Source organism: Apteryx rowi, unplaced genomic scaffold (genome assembly GCF_003343035.1).
Source record: "Apteryx rowi isolate R43461 unplaced genomic scaffold, aptRow1 scaffold_180, whole genome shotgun sequence".
Taxonomy (NCBI): Eukaryota; Metazoa; Chordata; class Aves; order Apterygiformes; family Apterygidae; genus Apteryx; species Apteryx rowi.
The window spans coordinates 1026620-1041885 of NW_020448086.1; the positions used below are offsets into that span (position 1 = coordinate 1026620).

General features: G+C 37.2%; 1 protein-coding gene across 3 annotated transcripts in view; it reads left to right on the plus strand.

Moving 5' to 3' along the window:
* Nucleotides 1-6925: 6925 nt before the first annotated feature.
* The window catches only part of TLK1 (tousled like kinase 1), a 64525-nt gene continuing 56184 nt past the window's right edge, over nucleotides 6926-15266 (plus strand). For all 3 annotated transcript variants that reach the window (XM_026061401.1, XM_026061402.1, XM_026061403.1), the window contains exon 1: nucleotides 6926-7012. The gene's annotated coding sequence lies outside the window, so the exon portion shown is untranslated. The remainder of the gene's footprint in view (nucleotides 7013-15266) is intronic.

A 15266-nucleotide genomic window follows, 5' to 3' on the forward strand; every position in this document is an offset into this window, starting at 1 on the left:
TTAATTTTATTTTGCATTTGTGCTTAATTATTTTTCCTAAAGAAAAGTTGATTCTAATTGGTCTAATTTGATCATACTTCTTGCGAGGCAGGAGGGTACGCATCTATATGCATTTAAGTAGTTATGTAGCTTAGATTCTTAATGTTTAAGAAACATAATTCCCCATCTTATAGATAGCTTTTAGCTGACTTTATTAGCTAAATAAAATGCATCCTAATTGTGCTAGATATGTAAGAAGAAATAAATATATCCAAATATGTTTTGCATTTAGAACAGATTATATAGAAGTAGACTTGTCTGTAGTTTGTGAACTGAGTCAGTTATTTCTGGTCACTGTGCCTTTCAAGACTCAGAATTAGTAGATAAATCCAGTCACCAGTCCTTCTTGTTCGTCATTTGGAAAAGAAAATCAGACTTTCCTGCTTTCTAAATTGTCAGTTGTTCTTTCAGCGTTGAGTGAACTAATTATTGAATTGAACTAGTGGAACAAACTAAAAAGAAATCATTGTCAAAAGTTGGTTTAGTGCTTCAGAACTCTGGTTCCAGCAGCTTACTAGGAACTTCCAGCTATTTGATAGTTTTGCTGTCAGTAGGACATTAAAATTTACGTTGGTTGAATGTATTTTTCACTTATACAAATTTAATAGAACATAAACTTTAAACCTTACAAACCTCCTCCAAAAAATCAGAGAGTGAAAGTTAGAGGCTGTTAGGTGGTTACAGAACTGTGACGGGAATCTGGTAGAGGTGGAGTAGGGAATTTCATCCTGTGGAGCTTCAGTGTGAAACAAAGGGAAGGTCATGGGAGAAGATAAATATTCCTTGGTACTGTCTCCACTTGCTGGGAAGTAGCAGCAAAATCAGTAAGGAATATATTTTGCCTCATCATATCTGCGCAGTTTTAGCTAGGTGGAAACTTAAGGGCGCTGTGCTTTCTTTATGAGGACCTTGTGAACAAAGCACTCGGTCCTTCAGAGCTTTAGAGATCAGCATGAGAGTAACAAAATACCAGAATGCCTTTTGGAGGAAATGAAGCCCGATCAGGATTGCTTGGAGATGTGCAAGTGCTGGATTCTCTTTTCTTTAGACTTCTACAGCTGTACCTGTAGGAGAATAAAAATTCGTTCTCCTTCTCTGCGGCATAACAGGAAACCTGAATGCTGTAAGGGACCTCCGTTGCGTGATGTCACATACAGCTAACCTCTTAGGTATTTACTAATTTTATGACTGTACTTTGAGTTCAAAGCATATAAATGCTTCAAGCACTGTGTCCTGCAACTGTAGCTCCTGGTGGTTTGTTATTTTTTCTTTTGCAAGTAATAAAGAATTATTTGTTGGGCATGGCTAGAAAATATATGCATACTTAATACATGCCTTGAAGATAAGTTATTAAAAGAGAACTTCTGAACTGTATATGTAAGGGCAACCTAGTGGAAAACTTTATTAAGTATACAAGTGAGTATTTTGGTTGTTTTCATAGCCCATGTACGTCTGAAAGAACTTAATTTAGATCTTGGTCTTGGAATTCACCTTGTTGCATTTTTGATGCCCTTGGGATCACTTGGTTTTAACAGCAGATGTCTTTCCCATTTATCTTCACCACTGAACTCTCGAGAAGCTCCTGGTTCTGGGGAGGCAGATGCAGAGGATGCTACAAGTAGGGTTTCTAATGCTTGTTGCTCCTGTGGCTTAGGCTAGTCAGGCCTGTACGCTGCTTAGCTGCATTTGATAAATATTGCTTTTTCTGCTTAATACTGGTTTCTCAGTGGTTCCACAGTTTTGACCTAACTTTTGCAGCTATACTTCAACCAATTCTCAGTGGTTTCTTGTGCCCTAATACCCTCTTTTTAGCTGTTTAGGTCCTCAGGGAGATTGCTGTCTTTTTTTATTTGTTCACCTCATTCCTAATAAAAGTGATGGGAGAGAAGATGTCCTATAATAAATTAGTATTTTCATTATAAAGCAAATGAAAATAAAATTCCCACATTATTAATAGTACTCTCTTTAATATTAGTGGCTTTACTTTTTTTACCTTAATATATAGAGAATTACAACTAAAAGGATGTTTGTTTATTTAGACTGGAGAATGAATATTTTGGTTGACACTGGTAACTTAGAGTCTAAAGTTTTATCTTTTTAAGTGATATCATTGTGAAGGCCATATTTACACATAAAAGATTGCAATGAAACCAGTTCTCTTAATAAATCTGCTGTATGCTTGTTATCGGTGAAAGATATAGTAACTTTGAAACAGCTTCAGGGTTTTATCTTTTGCAAATGTTTTTTTTTTTTGAATAGGAAAACATTTTGTGGGTATTATGTTGGAAGTCTTTCTTTATAAGCAGAATCTTTTAGTCTTGATGGGTAATGATCTGTTCTTGACAGTTCTGTTAAAAGTTTTATTAAAAAGGTAAAATTTTTATCCCACCAAAGTTTTTTTAACAGTTGATGTACCAGAAGTTTTGAAAATTTTCAAAGTAAAAAATCCTTAGTGTTGTTGTTCTTCATGTTCCTCTTTCTCTTTTTTCCTTCCTTTTAGAATAACTGTTCTTACCTAAAAGGAATGGCAAAAATATTTGATGAGAACAAAACTTTCATTTGTTGTCCTTCGAACTAGAATTTATAGCCTGTAGAAAATGATCATACTGTGTTTTAGTTCAAATATGGTGTTTAGAAGGTGCTACGTTAAATATTATATATACTCCAAAGAAGAAATACATGTTTCAAGCTCTCCTCCTTCTTTACTTTTAGCATTGTGCATATTACAATATGATGTCATGATACGATGTCCATTCTTCAGGCTGTTTATTGGAATAATCATATCAAATATCACCTATATTAATGCCCTTTATAACTTATTTATAACACTTGGTTTTCTGTAGTGATGTGTCTGTTTATGATCATTCTTCAAGACCATAAAATCATGGCTTAGGTCTTCTGATCATCTGATACCTTCTGTGCATTGGTTACTGAGAATGAATTGAGTAAGAAAACATACAAAAATCCAGTTTATCTGTAGTGCTTGCAAGAACTCTGAAATACAACTTTTAAGGAGAAAATAAATTTATTGGAAATGAATTGATGTAAAATGTGCTGAAATCAGTTGGAAATATGTTGATGAATTTGTGACATAACATGATGTCATTACTAGAGCATTCTTTAAATTACCTTTATAACCAATATACATTGATCTTCGAGTCATATACTAGTGTCTTTTTTTTTTTTTTTTAAGGTCGGTTTGGTCTTTGAAAAAGAGAATAACTTAATTCCTCTGTCCTAAATCTTGCTCGCTTTTGAATGTGTTGATTTTTGTTTTTTGTATTTTTGTTGAAAATTAAAAACAAACTCCAAACCTTAGCCTTTCATAAAAGGTAAATAGCGAGGAGGAATGGAAGAGTTTTAACATCGTAAAGTGTCAGCTCAACTTTCTTCATGTATGTAATAAAAAAAGGCATTTTTAGAACATCAGAACAATGCTGCTTAAACTAAAGCTGGCCATTGTGGAAGGCCCAAAACAAGGAGAATGGATTAAATGTACTTGTGTATTCAGTCGAGTTCAACACAAGAATAGTCTGCTCAGTATTTTCATAAGAGATGTGGTGAGTTATGGCAGGTCTTTAGCAGATATTGGAAAGTTAGAATATATGGTAGAGAAAAACCAAATATGCTATAAAATACATCTTTGTTGTCTTCAAGATTTTATTATTTTTTCAGGGCAGAATCCCTTCTTCTTCATGCTGTAGTATTTTTTAAGGTAAAGTGTCCTACTTCCCTTTCCCAGCCATTTTCCTCCCAGGCTGTTAGGTGAGGCGGGAGTGTTACCATCCTGTAAGAAGGGGGCATTATTCTAGGTACCAGAGTTCTCTTCGTTAAGTAGCTTTTGGGTTTAGTTTTGCTTGTGGCATTTGTACATTAATTTATGAAGAATAGATTTATCTGTACTAGTTACTAGGTTTTGTTTTTGTTTGTTTCTGTTTTTAGTCAGTTATTGATTGAGCTGGGTGCTGTTTGGAGTGGTTGTCTTTGTTATATATTTTAAAAACTTTTTGGTTGTTAGTGTTTCATTTTAGTTTCAGTAGTTTTTATTCACAATACACTGAACCGTATTAAAAAAACATCTTGCAAGTTTGCTACGAGATTTAACTTTGAACAGAGTAATTCTTATTATAGTTCCAATTGTATTTGGTGTTATGAAGGGCTGTTATGAGGGGTGGGATTTTCATATCTTAAAGTTAATATAGGGTACAAATAAAAACAATTCCTGGTGCTGCAGCTTTAGAATTTTTAAATGAGCTACAAAAAACCACTTTTTTCTGTGGATGTTGTTTCCTCAAAATGTGATTGCTTTTTGTGAAGTTTGTGGTCTATTTAACTTACCTCTGCGTATCTAATCAGATTACATATTATATCAATGCTCTTAATGAAGCAACCTTTTTCTAATTAAATTGTATTATTGAATAATTGTAATATTAATAATGCCTAAAAGGGGTAACACCAGTAGTCAAACTGTGAAAAGCAAATATCATCATCTTTGCTAGCTTGTCGGATGGTATTGCATATTCTGAATTTATATTTTTTTCAGTCCCCTTTTTGATTTATGCAATCACACCCAGAGCATCTAAAAGGTTAATTTATATCATATGCTTACATATGTATTACAAAAAAAATTCCTATGTGTAATATAAACATACATAATTTTTATTTTATATATAACATCTATGTATATAAATTAAAATTTGTGTGTGAAGCTACTCCCCGAACAGTACAGTCTCATTTGCATGCTAAGCTTACACAAAGACTTCAGTCACTTTTGAATAAAAACATTCTAACCACACATTGTCTCTTACTGCATCCTCCTTAAATACAAGTTCATTTTCATTTTTTTCAGATATGTCATTTTTGTCATAAACCTGCTGGTGAGTATTACAGATGATACAAAATTTGACTGCTCAGTTATTATTGCCAATTTTGAGGTACATTGGTCATATCTTCAGTTTTAGCTTTTTCTGTTACTGTTTACTTTTAAACAGAGGACTAGAGACAGCTCTAGGTCACAAAACAGCATCATCTGGTTTTGTATTACATTAGAATTATATTTCTTGGCTTTTTCTCCACATTCATTTTGCTTGCAGCATATATCTTAATTTGGAAATAAAATATTGACGCTAAGGCGACAAAAGTGTTTCCATCCAGGAAAATGACCTTAATAGTAATTTTTTTCCTTGTGTCATGTGTGACTGAAAGTTGACCTGACTTGTTCTCCTGGCTGAGCCGCAGCATGCTGTTCTCTCTGGGCCTTTCGCTTGTTTTTGCTCTTCTAGGGAAGTGCAGACAACAGCCACGAGTCTCTGCCAGTGGCTGACACCTCACCACCTTCCTGCTGTTTTCCTTAATTTTTTTTTTTTTTAATATAAATAGATTTGAAGAAAAAGAAGCGAGAACCAGCGAGTTTTTGTTGTTGTCGCACCTTTGGCACCCTCTTTTGAAGCAAGATGGGAGACAACAATACCGATGATTCCTTGTCAGAGATTGCAAAATTTAGCTGAGCACCACCAGCAGTATCAAATTTGAGCTTTCTGGACAGGATGTGTGCACCCTTTCCTAAACTAGGTCCCTAAGCCTCTGTCTTCCCACCACCAGTTTCCCTTTCTTACCAGTGCTTGGCCACAGCTGTGACCCCAGGTATCATCGAGCTCCTCTGCTTCCTCTGTGCTTCTATAAACATTCATTTTCTGCCTCAAATTGAGGTCCCTGTACTCAGCTGTCATTTTTGCACCATAAACTGTAATGACTGAGGAGCAGGCTCTGCCTGTTCTGTTGCTGTTGCAGGCGGGTGCTTGTCTTCGTTAAGGGGGAAAGGTGGGTGCAGCAGAGGCACGAGCCTCTTCAGCTGCTCAGGCCTAAAGCAGCAGAGCCGGGCTGGCGGTCAGCTCGGTGGCAAGCTTTTGGAAGGATGTTTCTGGGAGTTTCTCATCTAAAGTCCTGCGGCTTGTCAGCAGTGGAAAGCTCTCGCCCCATAGTAGTAGCAACAGTGAGTAATTTGTGTAATTAGTAGCTTGCAGCCACAGATGTTTGTGTCTAGAAAGATTGAAGAGGAATGTTATTTTGTCTTGTATGTCAAAAAATTCTGCTTTATCACCAGTTACTGCCTGAGAAAAGATAAAATCCAGTTTTAAGATTGTAGTGGATAAAGGTCCAAATAAGAGCTTTTTAGAAATAACAAATTTTTTTAGTGTTTTCAGTCTTTTTAGTAATGGAAATTCCTTACTTTTTCCTTAGACTTTAAGTTAAGACAGGCCATTACAATTGCTTTTTGTTACATCCATTGAGTTATTGAATCCATTGGTTTTGTTGTATAAATGATCCAAAGATACTGAATGGAAGAGATTGTTTCTGATAAAATAGAACGTTTTTAGTATGAGTTCTCTAGATAAATAATCATGTTAGCCCATAGTACTTTTAGAAAATATTTTGTTATATGAAAGCAATAAATGAAAAAAGTGAATTCACAATTCAAGTAACTAGCAAAATATGTAGGGTGAATAGCTATTAAGGATTTAAATTGGTTTCATTAGAGACTAAACTGATTTTTTTTTTAAACAATTAAACCAAAAACTTTATAGTGTACTGAGTGTGTGTGCCATTTCATACTTAGAAAATTTTCTGTGTGTCAATTTTGTCATGTGTGCATATTAATTTTGGTAAGGTAGTATCTGCAACAGCAATAGTTCCCATTTCTAAGGGGCAGGTAGTATATGTTTAACCTGTGCTGTGGTCATGTCCTTACTGTGACAAAAATGTAGTAGTAACCAAGTGATTCATTAAGGGAGAAACCTAACAGGGCTTTCAGTTTTTCTTGTTACCAAAATGTCATGTGCCGAGGATGGAGGTAAATAAATACTGAAATCTCTTTTTCCTCTTTCAGTTGGCTGCCTGTTTCTCCTTGTCGTGGACACAGTAACGTGCAAGATAGCGAGGGGCTTGGAGAAGCAAGGGGCCTCGGGCTGTGAAGGGCAGAAAAAGGAGGGGGTTCCTTGCACTGCCCTCCGCTTTCCCTGGGAACTGCTCCTGGTGAAACTTGCTCATTCCTGCTGTTTTATTTAGTGCTTCTTACTAGTTCTTAAATTTCAGTTGTCTTAAGCTTTTTTCGTCTCTAAAGCAGCCTCTGAAACCAATGGATCTAAATATGCCAGTCTGGGGGAGTGTGGCGTGTGTGACAGCCCCCACGTACCTGGAAGCAATCAGGTGGCATTTTAGGGTTTTAACCTTGTCTGGTTGCACAGGGACTGGCCTCTTTTGGACTGTTCTGCCTTTTCCAAATTTATGGAGGAAAATCTGGGTCGGTCTGGATCCTCTTGGAATCCATTACAGAAACCAGATTTCTTCTGGTTTTAGAAAATCTTTAGTGCTGTTAACTTGATGTTTTGAAATAGTAGTTCCCCCCAAAAGCCAGAACTGTGGAACCAGTAGTGTTTAATGTACGCTGGGTGAAATGCATCCCACTTTGTCACCTATTTGTACTTTATGCTCTAACTTCCCAGTAGCGCTTACTGTTTTGCTTCTGTCAAATCATCCATAAGAAGCAGGCTGTGTTAAGCTCACTGTAGTCACCTTTGGACTTGTATGGCCCACCCTTGCCTCTTGCGTGAGCCATATAAAAGGAGAACTCATACTCTGTCTCTTTTCTGTTGGTGAAGAGAGCTTGGATCAAACTTATTTTGACTAAAATTATGGCTGCGATGGTCCTCAGGGGTCCCCAAAGCCAATATAATGCCCTTATTCTTTCTCTAAAAATAAATATGGTTAGCTTCGTAGTGCAACAAGTACTACGGAGCTGAGCGTTCAGGGTCTGCTGTTGCTGTGCGGTGGGTGATGTTAGTTGGCCTATACTTATTTTTACTGGTGCCTTAAAATATATTTTGAATATATACTTGAAAATATATTTTAAAATATTTTTCATTTGCAATATCAAATACTTACAAATCTGCCCTTTCCAAATTTCTGGTTGCTCTCAGGACCACAACTGTGTGTAGGTCTGGGACTTCAGTCACGTGATCACAGACTTTGATCCATGAGGTCTCTCCTTCGTGACACGGGCAAGGGATCAGGCCTCAGCAAAGCACTGTGTTAGCTGGTGAAAAAGGATCCTTTCTTTCTTTGCTGTGAAATTGAAATGAAGGAAAGTGAGATGACAGTATAGCAGAAAAGAAAGCGGGTTTAAAATTAGGATATGAGTACTGGGTAGGAGAAACAGCTGTAATGCAGATTCCTTTAACGATGATGCTGAGCAACACTAAACCCAAAATTTTGACAGATGGTTACATATGATGTTTCTTTGTGTGTGAGCTGGGTGTGCACTGCATTTTTAGAAATGTTGAGTGCTCAAAGTTGCGATTGAATTTAATGTACACTATTGGTATCAACAGGTTGTTAGCTGTGATATAATCTAGAAGAATGAGTGCAGAGTTTAAAATAATTTTTCCTTCGGGTCTGTACTTGATTTTTTCATCAATTCATGTGTCAATTCAGACAAGTCTAATTTTTTACCCTATGTGTAGAATAGGAGCAATCCTGCAAGATCCTAGGAAAATGTAGGTGTAGTCATTAATATTTCACCCATGTGCGTGTAGATTTCTATTTAGAGCTGCGTTCTGAGACACTCCTTATGGGGGGTTGTAAGGAAATGAGTTTCTTCCCATACTCAGTGAAGCTCGGATTCTGTTGTCAGTTAAGATAGTGCTGATGAATAGGAAAGTTTAAAAAAAAAAAAAAAAAACCTGCAGAAACAAAAAACCCCACAGTATTTAGTTGCCTGTCTCTTTGAGCACCACCTAGCCTGTAGAATAAATGAGACAGGGTACCTACGAGAGAAAAACAGCGAGCAATCATGCAATTAGGGTAGCCTTACTCAATGCAAGGGGACAAAATTAAGGTTGCATGGGCTACCTTATTCATGCTGTTTTCTCACTGAGCTTGTGATTCTGCAGTCTAAAACTTAATGTAAATTTTCTTGTTTCAACTTTTAGTATTTTAAATGCTGTGTGCTATGCAGATACTTTGAAAGGAAGAAATTGGCAGTGTTGATTTGAGGTTAATATCTTTTTCTCTTAAAACAGTGTAGTTCAAAAACTAAAACAGTTCATTAGTGTTGTAGTTACTGTTAGAGGTGAGTTTACTGTCCCAATTAATCTTAAAGGTGTAATAATTTTTGTGTGTGTGTATTTGATGTTAAACTGTGGTCTCTTAAAAAGTATATGGGGATTGAGGTGAGAGCTGATTATGATGTTATAAAAGAAGTAGATTAATATATTTGGAAATGCTTTGGATTTTTTTGTTCAGTTGCTTGTTTGTGGCATGTTTCTCACCATGCAGTGGTGAGAACAGCATAGGTTAGAAGTACGTAGTGTGATCCGGAGTTGATTATATACCGTGTCACTCCAGGGAGCAGGGTGTTTATCTCAGCCTCAGAGGTAAGTAAGTGGGTTGTCTGCGCTGGAGAGAGATTTTGAAGATCAGAAATGGCAGTAGGAACTACAGAAGTAAGGAGATTAGGAAGTCCAGGGAATTAATAATGGAAACACACTCCTATCACCACAAATTTAACCTTTAAATACCAAATGACTAGTAGTATTACTCAGAAAAATAAGATGCATTTATTCTATGAAATTTTTTTTTGACCACTCTTCTACACTGTAAATAACTTCCGTACATATTTTGGCGGGGAGAAGATGTACAATTTATATTTGTTCCTTCATGGTTTACTTTTTCTGAGGAGTGAATGAGAGAAACAGAAAAACGAAGTGGGGGGGAAGGCATTAGACTCTTCCTGCTTGGTAGGTGACCTCTGCTTTTAACTTCCTTTTCACTCCTTCCTTAGATAGCAGAAACTGCTGTTTGTTTTTGATATGTACAAAAGGCCTGTGCCATTTTAAATTCTTGCAGAACAGCCATTTCATGCACTCGAACAGTGAGAACTCCTGGTTTGTCTCCTTATAACTGGATGCAGCAGATGAGATTTGCTGTATTTTCTAGTATTCCTCTAGGTATGTGTTTCTTGTGCCATCAGGAGTGCTCCAGGCTTTTAATGGCTTTCAGCATAGAAGTAGATAGAGGGATGGAAAGCAGTGAGTTTTGCTGAGGATGTGATGCTGCACTTTTTTTAGCATATCGCAAAACTTGTGTTATCCTATGACCTGTTAGTGTTGTCAACAAGTGACCCATAAACTTGCAGGTTTTCTGCCTATTCCCCAAAGGGGACAGGGAGCATCTGTTTTTGCAGCAGATGAAGCTGAAACAGGCAAATTCTGCTTCCCTCTTTCTGTTTGGATACCTTTTGTAGAGCTGTCTGGAACCACCAGTAATTGCTGTGGATTCCTCTACACAGAGATGAAAAGGGAGCATGTAGAGATAGGCAGGCGGCATGTCATGTGTGTGGCCTCGGCTGTATCGGTTTTTATCTCTCTTGACATAATGTTGTGATCAAGGCGGATGTGTGCTGCTTGGGAAGACAGCATCTTTTTAGTGTTTCTGCCACAGACATCTTGTGTAACCTTGGCCAAGTCCTTAGTTGCATTCTGTAAAATGCAGATATGCTTTTCCTACCTTGTAAACGTAAAGGAGGTTGTAAACAAGCTTCTTGTCTATATATTGTATATTTGTTCATTTATGTACTTATGTAGCACAGTGTGGTATAGCAATTCTGCTTTACTATCCTGTGAGACATGAACAGGGATATTTTTACTTTCTGATTCACCGAGGATTCCCAGCAGGCTTAAAAAAACCTCAGAGGTGGGCTGTCACACCTTTTGCTAATCCATCCTCTAACTTGATGCACTAAGATCAGAAACAATTCATTTGATGTAGCTTTTCCCTAACCAGAATGTTGTTCTTAACTCCAAAGGAAGGAAAGTTAATTGCTTTTGACCTTAAAATTGTGTAATGAATCTTCTCTCTGCAGGAGAAGGCGGCATGGAACCTAGATCTGATCCTTTCAGGCTTTAAAGGAGAGCTCAGAGCGCACGGTATCACCGTGACGCAGGCACAGGCTGCAGTGGTCAGAGATGACCGGAAAGGTCAGGAGGACGTATTAGTTGGCTACCGAGTTGCGGCCAGAACGGACAGTTGTTTTGAACAAAACTTGGTTAAAAGCACTTTAAATGAGTGCTTTGTACCTCTGGATATTCTGTCATTGTAGTAGCAGGTGATGAAATCGGATGCTGTCATTAAAAAAGAGGAATTTTATAGAAGATACATCTATTTTGCAGCATCTATATACATTTATTTTGAATGGACGAAATTTAGTGTGTTAGTTCATCAGTCATTTCACTTGTTTGCAGATATTTAGCTTTAGTCTTTAACTGTGGAAAGTGGAAATGGTCAATACAGATTGTGTTAATAATGATATCTAACACTGTAAAAACAAAGCTTATTTGTTTCTGTTAATACACTTTGGCTCTACTAGTTCATTATTAAGGTAAATAGTGGTAAAAGATGGTGGTGTTAAAAAGCCACAAAATCCTTCTGCTAAATCAGAATCTGTTGTTTGGTCACCTGGCTGTGCTCTTTCTTGGCAGTTAAAAATAATCCAAAGAACTGTTGCAAGCGAGTAGTCTAGATTAAAAGAAATAGCAGGAAAATACGACACCCTTGATTAATTAACGACAAGTTTCAAAAGAAAAACAGGTACCATTGCTTGTAACAAACGTGTTCAGGATACCATCCATCTCATTTGTAAATGTTCAGAGTGTTGACCTCTTTGTCAAGGTTTCCACAGTATTTTAGCCAAAAATTTGGGAAATATGTTTTTAGCAAATGTTTTATTATTTAAGCTCTTAGCTGTGTGAGTTCAGTATAAGTCTTTCAGAAGGGAGATTACTCACTGATATTACTTCATGTGGATTATCTTTTATAGTGGCTTTTCTGATTGGTTTAGGAGGGCTCTCATGATAGGGAAAGATCTTACAGTTTGGGACTTCAGCACAGAAAGTACGCTTGGATCTTACTTAACTCAATATTGTTTTTAAGAGCCTACAAGGGGTTACTGGATGTGGAGAGAGATCTGGAACACAGAGAATTATTCTTCCTAGTGGACTATTCTGCTATTTTGGGCACTGCATATATTTCTATTGCTGTGCTCTTGAACTGATCTGTTGAATTCAATTTTAGTCTAGTTAAGGAGTGTGGAGGAGAGCAAAAAATACAAAGATACCAATTGTCAAAGTGTAGCCTCCTCGATGCTGTTGAGGGGTGACAATTCCAAGATAAAAGCTTGCAAGGTAATAGTAGTATACTATTCTGTTCTTTCTGTTGTCTTTTTCCCTTCATTCATCAAGCTAAACTTACTCAACAGACTCAGGAAGGACCTTGTCATGGTTCTGTTGCTCATAGCGTTATTTGCTATGCTAACGCTTCCTGTACATGGTGCAAATGGGGTTATAAGTTTGGGAAGTGGACAGGTAGCTCCAATGTTGAGTGTTCTGTGCTGTGTCTTATCTTCCCCTTATTATTTTATACCTGTCAACTCTTACTATCAAGATGGGAAAAACCATTGCAAAGGAGTTGGCATGGTAATTTCTGAGGCAAGATAGGAAAAAATAGTTCTGTGAAGAATTCCTGCAGGAAAAGTTAGTATAAAGAAAAGTCTGCCTAAAAACTGACCTATTATAAGGACGCGTGCCAAATAAAACTAAATGTTGACTCTTGTTTTCTGAGTAGTGAAAACATTGGAGTGAGACACAACATGCCTTTGTTTCCGTGAATGTTGCAAAAGGAGTTCAGTAGCTTTCCGGGCCATCAGCACCATTAATTGTTAGTCAGACTTCAGTCTTGAAAGCTGTCATAGACATGCACATTATCACTATAGGATTGGAATGTAATTTTAAAGGTGCTCAATCAGTTTTTCGTCTTCTTTTTCAAGTGTTTCTATTGCCTATATTAGTGCTTATCTTTTTTAGATACTGTGCTGCACCTCAAACAGGTTGTGCTTAAACCTGTGCAAAAGGTTTGTTGCCTGTGGCGATAAAGGAAAGTGCGATTACTTTTATGCAGTATGCCAGGAAAATGCTGTCACTCAGACATAAGAGCTTTTGGTTGCTCTAGGAGGCCAGTACATTGCTTCTGAGCCATGTGTGGCTTACAGGCAATTCAAGTTGCACTTGCAAGGGATAGGATTAGCAGAGGGCCTCCTCAGACGGGAGGCATCACTGGCTTGCCTTGACCATAGTTGCATGGCCACTTCAGCGCCGTTTACAGCAGAATAGACCCCTGGGGAGCTATTGTGCTCTTTGTTGTAGGAGTCGTTCCCTGAGCTTTGTACCAACCAATCCGAGATTTTCCCCCTTGTGGCATATACATGCATGTGTATGTGTCACTGGTTTGTAGCAAAAAGAAGGCATTGGTAGGCAGCTTGTGGATTCAGCTCTGTCTCTGCTGTCTACAGCCATCAGATGAGTCATATAATAGCCAAGGGACCTTTAGAATAGGGTACCTAGCTGAAAGGAGGGAAGAATTAAAAATTATTGAACTGTTACCCAGAACTGTCTCCTGATTGATCTGGAATTGGGCCAGTTGCTTTATTCATAATTCTTTCCTCAAGACATTAGTGGTGGATCTCTCTCAAACATATTTCTGTCTAATTCACTTTTCCTTTCTGGCTGATTGGCCAGACAATTGAAATCTGAAAACTGGCTGCATAGAGGTGAAATCTAAAGTTCATTAGGATTTTTTTAGCATTAAAGATTTAATTTCTGTTGTAGAATGATTTGCAAAAAATGACTTATCTATCCAGCATCTAAAGTTTTCTTTGATTTAGATTAAATTTCTGAACCCGTTAAACTGTTGAGAAAGTGAAATAAACAACCTCCAAACAGCATTTAAAACCTAATCTTTAGTCACTTGAACAAACTTTAGGAAAAGACTTCCAAAAAGAAAACAGAATGTATCTTGGAGGGAGGAGCAGACGGACTCAGAGTTTTTCTATTCTTTCAGCAGCAGGAGAATTAATATTGAACTGTAGAATGCAGGTAACCCAACAACCTAACCACATGCTGGTGAGCATTGAGCTCTGTAGTTCATGCTAAATCATCCAGAAGTTGTGGGGTTTTTTTTCTCCTCTTGATAAAAGCATTTTCTTTACTTTTGGATGCAAGCCTGTTAGAATGCACTATCATACAGCTGTATTCAGCAAACAAGTTTTATAAAAAGCAATTTGGAAGCGAATTTTCAAATCACATTTGTCAAAACTGTTCTCTTCTGCTGTTTTAGAGAAGATTCTTTTTCTTGTGATTTATTAATTTTATGATAGATATACTTTTTGAGGCCAAAATTGGCCAGTTATATTTCTCCTTTCCCACAGGTTTTATGTAGACTAAAGGCCTGATCTGTCTGTTAATTATCCAGCTTTTTCCCTGAATTTCTAAAATGTTTAGAGATGTAAAGGACAATAGAGATAATTCAGGAGGAGGTTGAGCCTTTTTGGGTAGAATGTGTCAATTGAAGTAGTTTTATTTGGAAAGAGATCTTGAAACTGCAGCATGCATGAATGGCTCATTGGACGCTCATATTGGAGTTGCACATTACATAGAAGTCTAGGGTAAAAATGCAGATCTCTTTCATTTTGTTTTTCAAGGCAAGAATCCATTCTGTTTAGTAAGGGTAATTCTTGAAACTGTATTCTTTTGTTTTCATGGGCTTTTAGTGGTGCTTTTAAAGAGCAGGTAGACTTTTCAGCTCCTGAATGTCTAGCTTTCAGAAAGAAGTTGTGTTCTTGCACAAATACAAAAAGAAGGAATGGTATAAAGCTTGTCCATCTTACTAGTTTTATCTTTAGATTAAAGAGAATCTAGCAAAATCCCATCTATGCCCTGTCCTGTTTTCAATCTGATTTTATTGCAAGGAATAATTTTCTGAGGTTGTTATTCTAACTGATAGTGAACTTTACCTGTAGCGTTCAAACCACTGCTTTATTGTAGTCTCACTTTGTGAGATGCTCAGTTTCTTTCTGTTACATTTGAATTGATTATAGTGGGTAGGCAGGGATTAGTCCTTGGTTGGTGATTATTATTTTTCTTCTTTGTCCAGTTATTCTGGTTGATTGTCAAATTTTGGGAATTTGTCTGATTTGAGCTCTCTCCCCCCCCCCCCCCTTTGAGTTCAGTCTCTTACTGGTGTCCTCTGAATTCAGGAATTCCTTCTTGCTTTCCTCCTTTCCCCACAGCCTTCCATAAGTGGTAGTCACCTTGCATTTGCTTGTGCACCTCTGCCCATTC